The 21,020-nt window shown below is 36.5% G+C and overlaps 1 pseudogene; it reads right to left on the bottom strand.

The window, feature by feature from the left end:
• Window positions 1–18,950: 18,950 nt before the first annotated feature.
• On the bottom strand, window positions 18,951–20,529 carry LOC101324517 (ribosomal protein S6 kinase beta-1 pseudogene; annotated as a pseudogene).
• Window positions 20,530–21,020: the final 491 nt, after the last annotated feature.

The raw sequence follows: 21,020 nt of genomic DNA, 5'->3' as shown, positions 1-21,020 counted from the left end.
TGACTAGAGCTTCAGGGATAATAGAGACCTGGATTCTGAACTATACCAGTTCTTGGCTGTATGGCATTTGTCCATTCGTTTAATCTCTCTAAGTCACTACTGTCTTCCCTGTTAAATGAGAATAATAGTAATAGTAATAATAATAATGCCTAATTCATAGGGTAGTAATAAAGATTAAACTGCATAACAAATGAAACAAATTACTCCATCACTGAATTAAAGAAACTCAAGATATGATAATAACGATGAAGATGAAGATGTAATGATGATACTATGGCTAGTGTAACTGTTATTTTTAGCATGACTGCTGAGGCCCTGATGTTTTGCTCATCGGATAGGGTGCCAGTTTGCACAGACAGTTGTTTTATTCTTCTTATCTCAGCATATAGCACAGCTTTACTCTCAAAAGTGTCCTAGCTGGAATGATGAATTGTATGATCATGCTCTCTATGGGGTGACAGTTCCCTCAATAATTGGCTAACTATCTCTCTCTGCTAAAAAGGAACTCCTGCTTGATTTGCACATGCCTTGCTCTCTTGCTCAAGAGACCGACAGGTCACATCACCCATATAACTGACTTGACAATGTCCCTGCACTTCCCCACCCACACATTTTTTTTTTCTTTCTCCCCAGTAAGACAGTTCTCTGGAGGGAGAGTCCATCTTCTTTTTTTAATGTTTATTGCTTTATTTATTAATTTTATTATTATTTGCCATTGTTGTAGTTGTTGCATCACAGGTCACTTCATATAATAACTTCAAACACTTTTATTTGTATTATCAGATCCTTATAAATTCTTGTAGACATGTTTCTAACCACCTCTCCAGCTAATTCTATTCCCACTCCTCTGTAAACACTCTACTTTCTACTTACATTCTCCCTCTGCTTTCTTGTTCTCCAGACCTTCACAGTCAAGAGAGAAGAACATTATGTAGACCAAAAAAAAAACCAACCAAACAAACAAAAGCTTAACAGTAGGAACAATAAAAGGCCGTCCACCACCACAGTGACTAAGGAAGCACACTGAACTTGGTCCAACTCAGGCTTAACTAGACCCCATCTCTGTGAGACTACGCAGGGCCTCTGGCAGCTTGATTCAGAACTTCCAGTCAAATCTTGTTTTAAACTACATATCTTTCCTCTCAGAGCTAACCCTCAAGTGCTTTCTAGAGCAAAATTGGCAATTCCTGTTTGTTTAATTACCTTGTTCCAGGAAATTGAGAGCACCCATATGATGCTCTAGTTTCCCATAAGCTTTAAGGATTTGTTTTGTTTTCACTTCTCTGTCTTCTCCTTACGTGCATAGATGGTGGTGCTAAAATTAGGAGTAGGGACCAGGGCCAAATGAGAAGTAACAATAGTAACATAAAATGCTAAAAATAAGCTAAGCTTATTCTTAGCTCCCAGTTGTTATAAGGAAAGACCTTCTTTTCTTCGTGTCAGGAAAAGCCATAATCAATTTGTGGCATTCTTAATAATTATTCTTAGTGATTTGATAACCTACACATCCAAGTTTAGAAGCTGCATTTATTTCCAATCTTCCTCAGGGTACATTGAAGTCAGCGGGCTGGGTAATGCTGTGGGGGGTAGATGTGGCTGGAATGCAGCCATGGTTCCCACAGTCATGGTTCCTTTGCCTCACTCATAAACCTCCCTGTGTTCTATCCCTAGAGACAAAAATTTCCTATCCCTAATCCAAATATACCTACCTAGTACCTATTATTTTAGGAATGAGACAAGAATGACATGGTCATTATAGTTAGGTAAATAATCTTGGGGAACTGGGAATGTCATTCTTTTTCCATTAATACCAAGAATGTTCATTTTTATCAGAAAATGATAAATTAATCCATATTTTAATCAACATATATCTTTATGCACCATCTATGAACATATTCAGTAAAATAATTGGATTTATTGTGTCAGCACAGAAGTATTGAACATTTAGTTTATTGCCTTATTTGAATTGCACCTAAATTTAAGTGGGTAAATCACATATCAGGATTTTAATTTGTTTTTTCCGGAAACTGAGACTCTTGAACATAGAAACTTCCTTCTGACTTAGCTTTACTAGGAGGTAAACCTAAGCAGCCACATACATTAACTTAATCTTTTTATTTATTTGCAACAGATTGTGTCGATTTTAATCAAGAAAAAAATTAGAAAATCTTATTATTTTAGAACATCAACATAAAGTTGGAGACAAAGTTTTTGCCTGCATAGTAAGTTAATTACACATTTAAACTTACCTTAAATATACACAGTCTTATATTTGTTATTGCCTAATAATTATCTGATATAAAAGTGTGATGCAACGTTAATATAAAATTATTGCAGCTATTTAATTTGATATTAGTTTTCAACAGGAAGGATAATTAACGAAGGGCAGAAACTCTCCTAATATCATATGTTCTGAACTTATCTGTTCATTTTCATTCAAGGTAATATCATTAAATCAAATCTCAAGGAGCTTAACATTGATATGTTCTTCTATTCAACTATGTTCAATATATGTGTAGTTCAACTAAAGGGTTAAAAATAAGGCTAAGGCAAAAGTTAATAGTGATTTTTTAAAGAGCAAATAACAGGTTTGACAAAGTGAAAGATAGAAAAAGGAATCTCTTTACAGGAGAGGTTGTTAAATATCTGAACAAGTTACTAAAGGACTTTATAGAACTGGAGAACTTTAGAAATAGGAAATACATTCCTATCTATAATACAGGTGACAGTTTGGGTGAGATTATGACTAAAGAAAAAAATAATAGACCTGATGAATGCAAATGGAATTTGTTAGCCCTGTAGGTTTGAGATTTATTTTGGAGGCTATGATAAAATCAGATTTAAAAGTCACACCTCATTATAAAATCCACCTAGAGAAAAAATTTGATTTTGAGATATGTTTGAACAAGGAAAATGAAAGGAAATTATTGTCTACTCCACGTTAATACAGTCTCTACCATACACAGAACAACAGTTCTATGTTCTTATAATACTTATGAAATATTGTGAGGAAAGTTCAACTTTATGTAGCTGGGAGATAAAAATAGGAACTGATGAGAGATTCCTCTTATGGATAAAGACAGTCTTTGTTAAGTAAAATATTTTGTTGGTCCACTTTAATTGTTGAAAGTTAACACACAGAATGTTCCCTGATGGGCCAGGGACCAGGAAAGTATACAGACTGCCAGAAAGAAATTTGTGGAGTAGACTGAAAATGAGCAAAAATAAGGGAGGGGTGGAGGAGAAAAGTATGATTTACAGACCCAGGACCAGGACACATGGGTGCTCTGCCCCAGCCCTGTCCTCAGCCTTGCCCCTTCCTTGAAATGGTGTAACCTCCCCCCAACCTCCCGCCAGTGCTCAAGACCTGCCAGGGTGTGCAGTTGTCTCCACACAGCATCATGAGCCCTGAGAGGTCTCTCTATAGGTATAGAGTCCTTTTCTTCCCTTAATAGCCTTTCTGACACTTTCCCAACTTCCTCAGTGGGGTCAACCAGATGCCCAGAGGAGCTCCAGGGCTGAGCTCTATGAGATCACGTGGAGTCTTGTGCATGGCTAGGTTCCAGGAGGGTGGCACAGTTTGTCAATCACTCACTAATCAGAACTGTATTTTTCCACAGGATCACTAGAGATTAGGTTACCCAGAATGGGTGACTCTAACCGTGTAGGTGACTCTCAGAATGCAGGGTTCTGGACCACTGACTTTCAACTCCTGATTTGGCTTGAGCTGAGAGTGAGGGAGTGTGGGCCCATGTTCACCTCAACACTGTCCCTGGTCTACAGCACTGGAGAGTTGCAGGGATAGTAGCAGGCATACCTTGCCCTGTGTGCCACCCTCCGTGGGCACCTAGGCAGTCACCCGCTATAGCTGCAAGCTCTGGGCCACATATCCACAAGTCTTCCAGGGGTGGCTGCATCTATGTCCTCTAAGTTTTTGAGACCATTGCTCCAATGCAAAGGGGATCTATAATGTGATAGATGTGGATAAGGGTCAGACAACCTTTCCTGTCCTGTCCTCCCCACTGGTGGTAGCAGGCAGAAGACAGATATGTGGTGAATATTGAGAGATCAAATTCAAGAAATACATTGATTACAGCCTAAAGAGTTCAAGAGGAGATACAGATGAAAAATGTGCTGTTTAGCTTCACTGCTATAAAATCCAGAATGGAATATGTAACATGACCCTGAAATAAACTATCATTTGCATTTTCCTACGCAATATCAGTAAGACTTCTCTTTGTGGTCATCCTCAAAGCCTGTAACAACTTTTGAAGGAGTCATTTGGAGCCAGTGTGCATGCATGGCACAACAGGTGATGCAGTGTCATGTGTAATGATGAAGCCAACATTAAGTCAATGGTTTTAGGGAACCGCAGGTATAAGAAGATCTCTATTGCTTCAATACAAATCCCTTCTAAAGAGTCACAGGAATGTGGGTAGTAGTAGTGCTGTCACATTTTCTCACTACCTTTTTCTAGTTGTGGTGGATATTAAGTTAGGCAGTGTGGTAGGTAGGATTCACTTGCCCTGTATCATCCCTTTCCTTTTGAGTGTGGTTTGAACCTTGGAAAATAAGGAGATATCAATTCTGTGATGATGTTACATTATACAGAAAAAGGTAATTGTCCTGGGAAGGCTTGATACAACAGGTGAGACCTTTAAAAGCTGCATGTTTTATCTGGCTGGTTGAAGAAGAGAACGTCAGAAAGCAATGCTTTGGCTGCCCAGGAAGAAAGCAAACATCTATTTTGTAAGTTGTATATGGGAGCCATATGGCAATGAACTCCATCCAGGTGGTCTCCAAGGGCTAAGAGCAGTTTGTAGCCAAAAGTTGGCAGGAAAGCAGGGATCTCAGTCGTACAACCACAAAGAAGTGATTCTGCCATCATCATCCAGTGAGCTTGGAAGAGGACCTGGGTCCAGATGAGAGCCACAGTTCCTGCCCACACCTTTATTTCAGCCCATCCAGACCTTCAGCAGAGAATCCAGTCATACTGTGTCTTGATCTCTGACCTTTGGAGACTGAGAGAGAATAAATTTGAGTGGCTTCAAGTTGCTAAGTTTGTGGCAATTTTGCAGCAATAGAAAACTAACACGTTCAGGAACAGCACAAATGACAATAAAGTCCATGAAGGGATGGTCCCTGGCCTTGCACAGGAAGAGATAGTGCCTGGTCACTAAAACAAATCTTCAAGTGCTCTCTTTAGACAATGAACAAATATCTATGTCCCTCATCTCTACTCTTAGTATAAACAGTCATCAATAAATCACTATACATCACCTTGGCCATGATATTTTAACATATTTAAAAAAAATCAAATTGTTCATATTGACAGGGTCCCTGCCAAAAGTATTTGCCCATGACCATGCATACCCTATGGGTTTCACTGCACCATGAACATGTGTTTCTTGTTCTGATGATACACCTTTTCATTAAAACACAATTTAAGTTGAGTTTTATGTTACTTGCAGTTAAAAGTATATTAAATGATAAACCAATATTATTTAAATTAAGGTATCATAGATGATTTAACTCTCAGTTTTGCTGACATGAATATTCAATCAGTGATCAACTATATTTTTGTTTTGATTTCTTTTTTCTCTATAGCTGAGGATATAATGATTTTATCATGGTGACTGAATTATTTGTGATGCCAACTAGGCACTTGCAGGGATTGTGGGTCTATTTATATATCATCTGAGACATTTGAAAAAAAATCCTCTTATTTTGCCAAGGCATTACATCTTTATTTCTTAAAATCACCTCCTAGTATCTTGGAATCAATACCACATAATTCAGATAGTATACTTCTGTTAACTCCTAAGGACAATGGGACCCAACAGAGTTAGGTCATCATTGTCAAAGACAAGTGAGTGAAAGAAAAGGTCAAATTATTAAAAATTCTTCCCATTCAGTTGTATCTCTAAATGTTAGATTTTTCCTTAAGATATATGTTAGAAATAATGAAACTGCTTCTTTCAAGATCTCATTTATCATGGTTTAGCTCCTTGTATTGTTGCCATTTTAAAAAATGCAATTGGAAAAAATGTGTTAATGGGGTCCCTGAACTTTCTGTGGAAATCCTCAAGATTCTGGGGTAAGCAAGCACGTCAGACTGAGTCAAAATTGGAGTAAAATGACATGCAAGGAGTTGTTTTCTTCAGATTTGTTTATCTAGTTATATAAAAAAGTATACTGTAGATATTAAATTATCTTACAGACTAAGATAAAATACATTAAACATATTTTCAGAATATGGATGATTAATAAAAAAATTTGTAGTTCACTGTGTGTTTATACATGTATGTATATACTATTATATACTCATGTACATATAAAAGAGAATATAATAAAAAGTAAAAGGACCAGTTCCCGATGAATGTACTTGCTTCAAAATATTTGACTTTATTAATGTGATAAAATCAGCTTGTTATTCTAAATATGTTACTAACTTATTAATTAATTTGACAATTAATGAATGGATGATAATCTGTTTTTCTGAGAACAATATATTTAAGTATGCTTTATAACCAGTAGTTTTTAAAAAGCTGGTTTAAGAAATTGGAATGCAGAGAGTAAAAAAACATGTTATTTGGGTACTTTGTCTGAAGGGCTGTAATAGTTTAAACTCCTGGCTGCCCATGGTAAAGCAAGACATTTATTTTTTAACCATGAAAAGTTGAATAAAGGTTTTAGTTGTAATTTAACTATGAAATTTTCATCTTTCTTAAGGTCCAGCTATTCTTAATAGCTAATAGTATCAATTATTTTACTATTTCATATTCATATTTCACATCTGTAGTTTTGTATATTTTATAAGTACATGCAAAACACATTGGAACTCTTAAGACACTAGAATTTTCAGCAGACTATAAAATATGATTTTAAAATGTTTACATAAAAGAGAAATTTAATAAGTGATACATTTACCACACACATCATTTTCAATAATGAAATACATATAATGAAAAAATTTCAAATTCTACTTTCAAAATAACCTCTCTATAGCATAAAGCTCTGAGATATTCTTCACTTATGTTTAAAGCATTATTTATATATTGAAGAAAACATTTTAAAATAAAATTGCTGCTTATACTTGTGAGAGCCCTTTGTCATCATAGTAAGAGTCAGCATATATGAAAAAAAAATTACTTTTTCCAAAAAAAAGTGTTACTCATACTTACATCTGACACATCTCATAAATGCTTCCTCATGAACAGCCCCAGATTCCAGGCTCAAAACTGCATTCTTTCACAGTCAAGTGACTACCAGTATTTTTTCCAACCTTTATTCCATTGATTGATACTTGTTTATCAGCATTTTATTAGCTTGTTTATTTATAAATTGACTTGGCCAGGCATTTACCATCTCACCTGTGAGATATCTGAAGACTGTTTATACAGTTTTTAATTATTAAGGAACTTACAGTTAATCTAAAATATACTTTGTGCTGTGTCACATCTTCTAATTTATATTTCTTTTCTGAAAATTAGATCTAAAGTATATATCACTAAAATGTCTTCAGTGACCCAACTAGAGCTTATTTCGATCATAAATATGCATGATATGATTAATTTATTTGGAAAACTTCAAATCGGTCCTCCATTATTGCTATTATATGCTGAGTACCATGCTATGCGAAGGATTTTATAACACAAGGACCTAATCCTTCTCTGAGGTCAGAATCTAGGAAGGAGCACAATAGATTTAGGTACAGAAAAAAAGAACAGTGATGCAAGTCAGCAGTATAGGATCTCCTTAGGAAATATCTGATTATGAGTTCCAGTCACATTTTAGAAAATAAGTGCTGTGAGTTTATAATGAATGAGCACACAGAAATCATCAGAAATGTTCTCTGACAATGACTGGAAGTGGTCTTTAAACATGGAAGGAGTATGGGGAAGTGCAGAGGAGGAGAGAAGACATTCCAAGTGGACAGACTGTCATGGTGAGGGACCAGGCATGGAAATGCAGATGGAAGATTGTGAGACAGTCAATAGACCACTGAAAAGTGTGACAATGCTGGTGTCAGAGGTTGAAGCTGGGCCCAAAGTTTTGACTTGTAGGATCTATAATGAGGGTCTTCTTTAGAGAGGAATTCTTTCAAAACCTTGAAATGCTGAAGATTTCCTGCCACAGAGGTGCCTTATGGGATATGGCAGCAACAAAATAATGTCCAGGGAGATTTTACTGTAGAACCAAATTAACACTAATGAAACAAAGATGTGGTCAATATCAGATTTAATTATTTCAAAATTTAACTGAACTCATGACTCAGCTTTCAACATTATCAAAATGTCTTCCCATTGAGTATTACATATTTGCTTTGTTTGTTTTCAAAGCGGAGACTTGGGTTAAGCAGACTTGTTTACTCTTACAATACCTGGAATAACTCGATGTGTAACCAACATGCTAACTTGCTGTATGTTCCCAAGTTCAAATTGCTTGTGTCACCTTTTCCTTTATTATTTAGGTAAAATTGGCTTAAATCAACTAGCTATGTATGGTGGGGGTGGGGAAAAATACTTCATTTCCAATGTCCCTAGAGATTCCTGAGGAGTTGAAAGAAGGGTTGCCTACACTTTTCTCCTAAGGATCTCAAGCTCTAAATTCCTACTTCTGCTTTTCTCTCTCTCTTCTGGATTTTTTCCTCCTGTACCTACAGTCTGTTTTCTACATGATGTCACTCTGCAGAAGTCAATTCTCTCCATATTATGTCATTTTCCAGAAGTCATCTCCTTCCAGGGACCATGGACTCAAGGTTGTGTATATGCCAGACTTTACTGTATATGCAGAGCAGTTGAAGAATTTCACAAGAGTTTAGCAAAGCAACAATCTAATGTTAAATATTTAAGAAAGTGTTCTTAAATTCCCTCAAACATTTCTGCCTCCAAGAAATTTTCCCTGATCATCTTTTTAATTCAAGCCACAACCTCTCATGAGTACTACTATTACAACTACTCCTACTACTAGTCAATATTTATGGAACACTAGACTAGTAGTAATAATAATAAAAAAAATTACTAGGCATTCTATATGGGTAATTAGTATTCACACCATACTAATGAGGTAATTACTCTTATATCTCCATTTGGAAGAGAGGAAAAAGAAGTACAAAGACATTACTCTTTTTCAAAATCTTATAGCAATGGACCATGGAGTGGAAATTAGAAAGCAGATTTCAGATTATGTAATTGTATTGACCACACTTCACAGTTAGCATATTTCTGGGCAGGGCTTACCCAAGAGTATGTGGAGCTGTAAGCAAATATCTTTGGTGGGGACCCTATGTACATATAAGGAATTGGATTTTTTAAAAAATATGTTAAAAGTGCATGGACCCATGTGGGGTAGAGTGATTTATTAACGTAAATTTAAAATAATGGGTAGGAAGAGTCTTTGTAGTGTACTAAACTATCTTTTCTTATTCAGGCCCAGGGACCCTCTATTCTTTTTCTTAATCATCAAATGTGCCATTTCTTGCTAATTTTATTATTCCCATCATGAGAAAAAAAGGTAGCTATATTGCTTTTGCACATAGTGACATGGCTTTCCTCAGCCTGTCTGAATTGAAACAATGTGGGCCTTTTTTGGCTTTATGGTTCCTTAATACCATTTATTTAATGCTGCATCACCCATTGTGCCATAACGGATACTGACTTCAAACTATTCTCTCAAAAGTTGTGATGCAATTTTATTCAGAGTATGTAGGAAAATTTGAATGATAAATAGTTTTCTGGTCATGTTATATTTACCATTGAGAGTTCATAGTGTAAATGTATTAACTATTCTCTTGGACACTTCAGGCAAAAGCCACATTTGTAAACTATAACCTCTTTCAATGTTGACATTGCACAACACTTGTCTGCAAATCATGGAGGAGGGGATGAAGACCAGAAGACGGGCCTAGATGACTAGAAAAATGGTCCCGTTCATCCAAGTAATGTCCATCCCTTCTCTGGCTCAGCTTGTGACTTACCTGGGAAAGCATGACATCATATTGATCAGAGGCAAGATAGATGACATTGTTTGGAAGAGCCCATTGTTGTTGCAGAGTGACAAGGACTGCTTGACAGGGGTCAGAGAGCCTGTGGTGGGAATGGCTGAACTGTCCTCAGCGACAGTGTTGGGAATGCACAGGGTAAAGGATGTCTGCTGCCTCCTTAGCCACCCTTGGGTGCTCTAGTCATAGGCAGCATTTTATTTGGAACATGAATGAGCAATAATGTCACCTAAACTTACACATGCAACTCAAGCCGCAGGGTCAGTGGTGGATAATCAGTAACCCAGAGCCCTGCATTCTTTCTGTGAGTGACAGTCACTCAAAATCAGCAACATCCTCCATTCAAGAAAGAGGCATTGTGTTAGGAAATGCAGCTCCCAACAACGTTCCCAAAGGAGACTTAAAGATTATTCTTTTGTACCCTCAGAGTTTTGCTATCATCTGAATATATTATTGTTAAAGATAAATAAATAATAAAAAGAAAAATCTGAGCTGCAAAAAAATAATACCTCAGAATTAGATTAAACATATTCCATCATAAAAATGTATTAAAATAATTGCCTAATTACAATTAATAAATAAATTGATAAAAGATGAGTAGGAAATAAATGAATGAATATAGGCACCAGGATTCAAAACAGTTTTCTAATTTCTACTCCAAGTCTCTTTGAAGTAATCTGCATTGCACACATCTATGATTCCTCTAATGCTCACTGACAAAAGGCAGTATGTAATTCAGTCTTTCTCCTAATTCTAATGGAAACCCATTTAGCCTCAACTGTCTACCACATTCCCTAATTTCAGTCACGCTGTAAGCGATTATTCTATGCCATGTCAGTATCCTTGTTATTTTTATTTACCAAAATAAAATATCACTTCTTCATATAAATTGAGGTTTGCATTAATGAATGCTCTTGCCCTTATACCTATATTCCATTGTGGGTGGAGTAAATGGGGGAGGAAACTAACTAGGATCCCTGAGGATGTTTTTGTTGTTAACAAAGATAAACACTTGGGTAGTATCAGGGTTTTTATTTGTAACTGTTCCACTTACAAGTTACTTCTGTTGGCAAGGAGACAATATCCTTGAATTCTACTTAAACAGAACATAGGTATTCTAAATTCATATCTCATTTCTTTTTTAGGTAATGCATAGCTTGTGGATTCTGCTCAAAACAATTTGCGTGTTCTCTTTATCAATCATTTTTTCCCTAGGTATTGAGAGCAATAGCCAAAAAATGCTTCAAGAAGACCCCTCTCATTAATAAATAATAATCATCTTCATTAAATAAATATATATCTTCTACTGAAATAAATATTAAAATGGCTAAGGAATTTGGGAAGGAAGTATATCTTAGTCATCTTCTAGCTAATATATTAGCTTGGCACATGGTAAGCACATGGCACTGGGTCATGGGTGCTGAATGACTAGGTAAATAAAATGTTCACATGGTTTCTGTAATACTTTGAACTTTTTGTTTTAAATATCATTTTTCTTAGCAAAAATTAAAATTCCCGCAGTTATATATTTTTTCTTTTCTTCCTTTTTCTCTCTCTTCCTCTCTTTTTTCCCTTCCTTCCTTCCTTCCTGCCTGCCTGCCTTCTGTTGCAGGAAAAAATGGGGCACCAGAGTAGAGTCATGTCCGAGGTCTCAGGTGAGTCCCTGGGATGGGCTGCCAAGTGAGCGTCCTTGGCTTCGTGCAGGAAAGAATTCAAGAGCGAGCCATAGTAAGGATAAAACAGGTTAACTGAGAGAGATACACACTCCATAGGCACATTATGGGTCATCTCAGAGGGGGAGAGAGGCCACAGGGCATGGGTTCCTCCAGGAAAATGAGAGCAACCCTGGGAGATACACATTCCATACACAGAATGCAGACAGTCTCAAAAGGCAGGAGTAGGACCGGAGGTGTGGGGATGGTTAGTTTTTATGGGCTGGCTAATTTCATAGGCTAACAAGGGGGAGGAATATTCTGTCTTGGAGAAGGGGTGGGAATTTCTAGGAGTTGGGGCACCATCTACACTTTGGCCTTTTATGGATGGCCTCTGAACTTCCATGGCACTTGTGGGTGTGTCATTTAGCATGCTAATATATTACAATGAGCATATAATGAGGCTTAAGTTCTCCTGGAAGTCAAATCTTCTGCCATCTTGGGCCTAGTAGGTTCTAACCAGTTTTTGTGGTATCCTGTTTTTCTTAATGGGTGTGCTATTCTTTTAATGGTTGTGCCCTGCCCCCTTCCTTTCTGACTCACTTCCTCCCTCCCTCTATCTTTGTTTCTTTCTCCCTTTCTCCCCTCCTTCTTTTCTTTTTCTTTCTTTCTTTCTTTCTTTCTTTCTTTCTTTCTTTCTTTCTTTCTTTCTTTCTTTCTTTCTTTCTTTCTTTCTTTTTCTTTCTTTCTTTCTTCTTTCTTTCTTTCTTTCTTTCTTTCTTTCTTTCTTTCTTTCTTTCTTTCTTTCTCTTTCTCTTTCTCTCTTTCTTTCTCATTTATTAAAGTTTTTCCTTTAAGACCATACATTATTGTGAAAAGTTGATAGGAAAATAACATTAATGCGCTTAATTAAGGAAAGCTAGAAATTGGTCTCCATAACCTATAAACCTGCAACTCGGTAAAAAATTGAGCATTTTTTTCTAATTTTTTTGGAAACACTCAAATATAAATTTTAGGCAATTCCAAACCAAGTGCTTATAGAAAATTAGCATTAGAACCATGGATTCATTTCAAAAGGCATGTTGTTCTGTTACAATAAACATAATCAATTGTTCTCATGCTTATCATTCTATGAAAATTAAAATAACTTCCTAACTCAATACAATGTAAGTATGCAACCAACTCTTTTAATAATTTTCCCAGCAAAAAGGTTGTCATCTTACTATTCTTTGATTCAGCCAGTATTGTACATGCCATGGTATTCTAAGTATTAGAATGCACTGCCTGCAGGTGTGCAGCCCTCTTGTATCCATGAGGTATTCCAGAAATACACAAAGAATAACAGAGCAGAAAGAGGAAATGGACTCAGGTCTTTTTTGTTTGTTTTTTTTTTTTTTTGCTTTTTTGTTTTTTTTTGCGATACGCGGGCCTCTCACTGTTGTGGCCTCTCCCGCTGCGGAGCACAGGCTCCGGACGCGCAGGCTCAGCGGCCATGGCTCACGGACCTAGCCACTCCGTGACATGTGGGATCTTCCCAGACCGGGGCACGAACCCGTGTCCCCTGCATCGGCAGACGGACTCTCAACCACTGCGCCACCAGGGAAGCCCTCAGGTCTTTAATGATATCATTGATCCAGTAAATTAACCAATAGAAAAGCCGCCCTTTCCTGGACTATTCTAGCTACTTGAAATAATAAATATTTTTACTTTTTTATCCAATTTTTTGTTGTTGTTGTTCTTCTTTTTTGGTAACTTATACCTGAAATCATCTTCACCGATAAAAACATACCTATTGAGAAAACTTATTATTCTCATTGCTGAAATCTTATATGAATGGCTTATTAATAATTAACTAATTGATGAATCAAATTATAGACAGGGTAAAACAGAGCAATTAAGACTGATTTATCCCTTATATGTTCATATAAAATCCATTAACTGGACTTCCCTCATGGTCCAGTTGTTAAGACTCCATGCTCCCAAAGTAGGGGGCATGGGTTCAATCCCTGGTCAGGGAAGTTCCACATTCCATGGGGCACAGCCAAAAAAAAAAAAAAATTTAAAAATCCATTAAACGTGTATTATGTGTTACACATTATTTGAAATACTGTAAATCACAAAAGGTTACAAAAGAAATAATCTCTACCCAAAAGCATGATTAAGTGAGGTTGTAAAATTACAACCAAGGTGTGTTTGAGCCATGTGTGAACTTGCAAAGAACTTGTACACTTATTTTCTGCAAATGGATTCTTTTCAAGCTTTGTCTATATGCAGTTATTTGACGGAATTGAATAGTCAGTCAAATTATTTTTCAGATAGCATCTTATTTCCTCACTTGTAGTTTGGGAAATCTATAAGCAGTTTTTGGAGAATAACAAACAATAAACATTTGAAAGTGAAAAATCTATCAAAGACTATGTTGAAAAATGAATGTATAAAGAAAAATGAGAGAGAAACCAGACTGAATACACTCAGTTGTCCAGGAGATTACCAATTATATATAAAATTTAATATTGGAGATATTATTACTTATAACTCCAGGGATCTGGGTTAGTCCTGAAATAGCTGTGTGGTTTTTATCAAATAACCACTTCTCCAGGTAGTCTTAATTTTACTCAAATCAAATCAGACAATTAGAGTGCTGATAAGTGATTTGGTCCCTTGGAAATCTGTCTTTCATTGAGGAAAGTAATAAAAAGAGGTAATTAGATGTCACTAGGGTATTTTGAGGACCTATGTCTCTACATCATAAAAAACTCCTTAGAGGCATTACATTCAGATATTAGTATCAAAAAAACAAACAAGCATGCAAATAAATGAATTTTACTCCCCCTATACAAGTGGTTTCTTTTTAGCTTAAACAATTAAGAATCTCAATATAAAACATATTTTCTCTTTTGATTTTGCCACCAAGAACTTACTGAGATAAACTTGAAACCTCTATCCCGTTAGCTTGCTCTCACCACCCTGTCAGCTTTATTAAGATATAATTGACATATAACATTGTATAAGTAAGGCATACAAGGTGATGATTTGATACACTTATATATTGCAAAATGTTTACTACAATGAGGTTAATTAACAGGTTCTTCACCACACATAATTACCATTTCGTTGTTGTTGTTGTTACAATGGAACATTAAAGGTCTACTGTCACAGCAACTTTTGAGCATAGAATACAGTATTATTAACTATAGTCACCATGCTATATCTTATTCACCTCATAACTGAAAGTTTGTATTCTTTAACCATCATCCCCCTGTTTCTACCGCCCCTCAGCCCTGGCAACCACCATTCTAACTTCTGTTTGACTAAAGTGAGTTGATAAGTATTCCCGGCTTTATATTACCCCTGACATTCAACGTTTTCTTTCTTCTACGCCTCAGCTCCCTCATCTGTGTATTCTAAACTCATGAACTGTATCTATTTTTGTTAGTTTTTGTCAGTTGAGAGCAGATAAATGTCTGAGTTTTCTTAACTATAAGTCGAGAAAATGTGCATAGATGAGCTGTGTGACATCTTTGAATTTTTAATGTTGCATTTATCTATTTCTTCTTTCATTTAATTTGTTGTTAATAAGTGGTGACATTATTTATTGACTTTGATATTTCAAAGGAAGCCACTTCAGCCTTAAAAAAACATGAATCAAAAAAAATCATTTGAAGTAAAAAGATTAGTTGTACTAATCCAAACTTGTCATTAATAAAGGTAATTAAGAAAATAGTTAAAAAAATTGTAAGCATATATTTTATTAGCATTAGCTTTACTTTCTTGTCTGTGAAACTAATGGCTATTGCACCACAGTATATTTATTTTTCTAAATATAGTGATATTTTATAAAAGTTAATAATTACAACTTGTCATGCTCTGATTTTTCTAACGGCACACTTTTAAAGAATTATTTAGGCATGGGCAATTTCATTTCCTTAATCACGTTCATATATCAATGAGGCATGCAATACTATGTATCTCTTACAGTATTAAAGAAGAATATTGTTTTAAAATGTGTTCCACACGGACAAAATATAATGTCACTTTGCAACTAAAACACAGACAAATAAAACTAGATTCTGGAAGTCCTTCAATATAAAATTAAGCTGCAGAAGTCTATTTGGGAGATTTTCTTTTCTTGTTTTTTTTTTTTTTTTGGTACGCGGGCCTCTCACTGTTGTGGTGCAGAGCACAGGCTCCGGACACACAGGCTCAGCGGCCATGGCTCACGGGCCCAGCCGCCCTGCGGCACGTGGGATCTTCCCGGACGTGGGCACAAACCCGTGTCCCCTGCATTGGCAGGCGGACTCTCAACCACTGCGCCACCAGGGAAGCCCTGGGAGATTTTCTTCCACATCTTTATCCTCTTAAATACCCCTTGGAGTCCATTTCAAATGTGGATATCAAGTCCCATAAAATGGAGAAATGCATTGGTCTAATTGTATAAAATAAAATTTAACTGGAAAAATTCAAATGGCATATTTCTAATCTCTTCTGACTTTTGGTGATAGGACTAAGAATAAGAATTAGAAAGAACTGGTATTTTATGTAACACAAATCCTAATGCTTTCAAATGAAATTTTTTTTTTTTTTCTCATAGACCAAAGCAACAGCAGTGATTAGTTTAGGTTCAGGGAAATTGGAACATCTGGCATGACATTCCTATTACACAGCTATTCCCCGTTGTCTGCAGCTGAAACGCTTAGGCAAACTTTGGCATGGGAGTCTATTACATTTGCTGTACCAGACTGTTCCCTTCCTCATTTGCCAAATAGTCTATTGTCTAAATTTCCACTTAATCCTTATGAAAATAATATTTTGCAACTTGTAGAATATTTCTATAAGCTCTCCACAGTGTCCTCATTTTGAAATATTTTAAGATTTTTATTATTCTGATTTAAAATAATTTTGTGTAATTTTAAAAAGTTACTTAATACTCACAAATTATTGTTGTTATCTTGATTTTTGTCCACTATTAATACATCCATATAATAGAAATGATTGAAATGCACCTTAATTTCCCTTTTACATCATATTCTGTATCACGAGGATATTATCCAGAACATGTAGGGTAGTTGACTGCTTTAGCAAGGCAGTAGGTTTGAAATCCAGGTTTAGATGAAAAAAGAGATATTTCACATTCCTAAGGAGCCAGTCTGAAGGATTCAGAGCAGAGAATTCCAACGTGGAGTGAAGCCTACACCAGCCCATTTGGCTAAGTGATGTTTGTTCTTCAGTAACGGAGTACGTGACATGGCAAAAATAATGCCTTTCCCTTTTAGTGTGAATTAAGAGAAGAAAAAATTGAAGAAAATAGAAGGAAAGTAAGTGACCAAAATTGTTATTTCTGTCCTTCCATCTCTTGGTTTGGTGTTAGTAAGTTGAGCTGGGGATGAAAGCACAGGGACTATGGCTATACGGTACAACTGTGTACATGGATGTGATACTATTCACAGCAGTCCTGCAGGGAGGCTTAGTATCATAGCCTGAGGCGCAGAGCTGGATGCAGCGTGCAGCAGAGAGTCAGGAGTTCATGGGCAGGAACAGCAAAGTAAGGTCTAGAGCCCTGCTGCCTGTTTTTATAAGAGAAAGGTTTATTGCAACACAGACATGTCCGTCATTTTATATATTGTCTAAGGCTGTTTTTGAGCTTCAATAGATGAGTTGAGTTTGTTGCAATAGAGACCAAATGCCCACAAGTCTAAAAATATTTATTGTCTGTCCCTTTAAGAAAAAGTTTGCCAACCCCTGTTCTAGAACTTCAAACAGACACAGGTGAGACCTAATATATGGGTCCTGAGCAAGCATAGAGAGAACAGAACTTGTTACACCAGCATGCAAGGAATAGATGCCCTAGGAACCATGTCCACAGAACCATGCCTCAGAAAAAATGGAGTATGAAACAGGCTCCTACCACTTCCTAGGACCAATTATTCACAGCTCTTTCTGATACATTGGTAGTTTGAAAAGCGGTCATTGGAGTATTTATACCATGGAAATTGACAAGTGCCACAAATCAGTGCAGGCATTCATTCATTCATTCATTTATTTTTCACGGAGTTTATTTTTAAACATTTACCAGCATACTACTGCTTAGAAAATGAAGAGTCAGAATTCACTGCCAGTATTTAAGGTGATACAGGCTCTCCCACATACCCCAAAACCCATCACATAGATGTGCTGAAAAGAATGACAGAAATCCAAGTGGCTAATTGTTTTTACTTGAAAATAATAAGAATTACCTATGCTTTTAATTATTACCCTAGCCTAGTTTTAAAACAGGTATGCTTAAAATCTCTTGATTTATTTAATTATTCATTCTCTTATTTATTTTTTGTTTATTTATTCATTCATTCATTCATTTATTCATTCCTGTATTTCTGTGTTTCTGTTACCTGGCAGGTCAGCTCCTTCACAAAACCAAATGAGTTAACAAATTTGTTTCTACAAATTAGATTTTAGTGTAAGAAAATTTCCAAATACACAATGTTTATATATGCACATATACATTAAATTGTATTAAATGGGAAATATTAAATACACAGGTTTTACATTGTTTTTAAAGCTTAAATACCACGAACGTTTCTCATAGCATTAAATACTCTTAAAAACATCATTTTAAAAAACAAGCCCATAAATTTTCTTTTACTTTCTCTTTTTATATGATTAAATATGATTTTTATTTTTTAGTTAAAATATTCATGAGGAAGAAATTAGGGGTCTTCATCACCACCTAGAAACTGAGAGGCTGTCTCCTGGGCTCAGTAAGTTACCTGAATAAAACATAACTTGCAACTTTTAGGTTGTTTGCACATAAAACATCAATTGATAAGTTTCTTTCGTCTTCGATTCCATATTGCTGGAGAAAGTTTGACCAAGTTTCATGCTAATTTATCCTTAGCTGCAAGTATTACAGACAACTTCATACTTTGCCTAATGAAAGGATAACTCTTTTTCAATACAATCAGAACTCAACAGTGATTCAGAAGCAATACCTTACCCTTAATACCATCAGCTTCAAGCCATCAACATGAAAATCCTTGATAAGTTTGAGATGTCACTAGGAATCAATTAATTGATGTGCCTAGTGCCTAAGAGTTTCAAAATTCGACTTCACTTTAGTTCCTTGCACCACTGATTGATTTTTGAAAATCCATGTTTATTTTTCCTCTGTCCAAAGTGTTTTATGGAATGACACTGACTCTTCAAGACTGTTATGTAGAGTCTTCTTTTTCCACCTTGAAGGATACTCACCCATTCCCTCCCCACCTTTCTGCCTTAAATTCTTAAAAAGCATTGCTTTGTCACAGATTCATACGCAGGTGCTCTTGTTGTTTGGAGAACATGGGAAGAGCTTGATTTTGTATGGCCAGGAGTGTGGAGCTCAGAATGGAAATGGCGCTGAAGTTTCCCCAGTCATGGTCACATCCACCTGGTCTATTCCTGACACTTGTTTCCACCATATATGGCACAGGTGTCTGAAGATTTGCCATGCTGGCTGAAGCAACTCTTCCCCGGAAATGTCCAGGAGAAAATTTGACCTGGCTGACAGGTGTTCATGAGCTGCCAATACATCTTCAAGTTGCCCAGAGTTTTGGTTCAAAGGAAAATTTTCTTTCACATTTTCAAGTACAGATGGAGTCACATATGCAGAACCCAAAAAGACCTGGTTGGCAATTTTGCTGAGAGCTGAGTCATCTGAGCTGTCAACAGGTAGATAGATGTTTGATGTGTAAACTTCAAATCAAACAGACTCACAACCTCTTTAGGTTGCAAAAGAGGTTTAAAGAGGGGGCTCTCCCTTCCCAGTTAGCAGTTCTTCCAAGTTAATATATCTGAAGAATGGATGAGCTGGAACTTCTCCAATGTCCCCAGGACCAGCTCCAAGATGAGAAGCAGCATTTCTTTTCAGCAGCTTTTTAAGCAGAGCGCTGGCTTCTTCTGTGAGGTAGGGAGGCAAATTGAGTTTACACTTGAGGATTTCATCAATTGTTTTCTTTCTCTTCTCCCCAGTGAAGAGGGTACTCCAGTCAACATGTCCTGTATCAAAGCTCCCCAGCTACACTAATCCCCAGCACTACTGTGGCCACTTTTCATCAAGATTTCAGGGTCCATGTATTCTATTGTTTCACAAAATATGTGTGTGACTGTTGCATCATGAATAGATTCTTTGAATAGTCCAAAATCTGTTAGTTTCCATGAACTTGGTGATTAAGCATGACTTTCTCCGACATCAGGTATATGTAGATAATCCCCCTTTGATGTAAATGTCCCAAAGCCATGGAGATTTCTGCCAGTAAAAGCAGGTTGTGTCTTCCATAAATATTTCCTCTCTTTCTAACTGCATAAGTAATTCTCCTCAGCTGAGATACTCAAGGATGAAGTAGAATTTTCCATCGGTCTGAAAAGCATAAATTAAATCCACAAGGAAAGATACTTTACTTTCTCCAGAATATTCCATCCTACTTTTTATATGAGTTGTGTCTTTAGCACTTTTTACTATCATTGTCTTTTTAAGCACCTTCATGGCAAATATTTTCTGAGTTTTTGCTCCTGTTACTTTTCTTACTTGTAAAATCTCTCCACAGACCCCTTTACCAAGTACCCAAAGTAGCTTGAAACATTCTAGCCTGACTTTTTCTGGCCCTCTGTTCACAGTAGTTTCTGAGATTTCAAGTTTCTCACAATGCTCCATGCCAAGGGCATAAGGTCCAACTCCCCCTGGGTCCATGCTTTCATTTAACTGACTGCTCTCCTCCAGCTCATCCTCAGAGCCTGTATCCTCTGGCTGGTCCAGACTATTTCAAACACTCCTGCTATGTCCTCAGCTTCCCTGTCTCAGAAATCTGGTGCTGGATAAAAGCCATCTTGCCTCCTTTATCGCCTCAAGGGCCTGGACCCTCCATTGCTACAGCCATCTCCAGCTGCTTGGGCTATCTATCTATCTATCATCTATCTATCTATCTATCTATCTATCTATCTATCTATCTATCTATCATCTATCTGTTGTCTAAGAGGAGGTTAAGTTAATGCAGAGACTAGGCAGCAAAACAGGCTCAGTCCATGATCCCTATCTGAAATGACTAAATGGCAACATACTTTCTGAATAGAAAACAACACAGAAATAGAAGTTTGCAGTTGAATATTTTGTCTCTCTAGGGGAGATAGGAGGAAGGTGAAAAGTAAGACATTCAGCAAGCAATCCTACAATTTGAACACTCAATGCTACCTGAAGCTTACTTCCTCTGCCCCAGAAATCCATGCTTCTCTAGATTCTCTAGATAGATGTCAAGAATTTGTCAAACTGTTGTTCAAATTAAAAACAAACAAAAAATGACTACAGATCAGACATTTTCAGAGCACGCATTTTGTCA

This window comes from Tursiops truncatus, chromosome 4 (assembly GCF_011762595.2).
Source record: "Tursiops truncatus isolate mTurTru1 chromosome 4, mTurTru1.mat.Y, whole genome shotgun sequence".
Classification (NCBI taxonomy): Eukaryota; Metazoa; Chordata; class Mammalia; order Artiodactyla; family Delphinidae; genus Tursiops; species Tursiops truncatus.
Note: the sequence above shows the minus strand (reverse complement) of the source record. Positions and strands in the feature narration are given on the sequence as shown.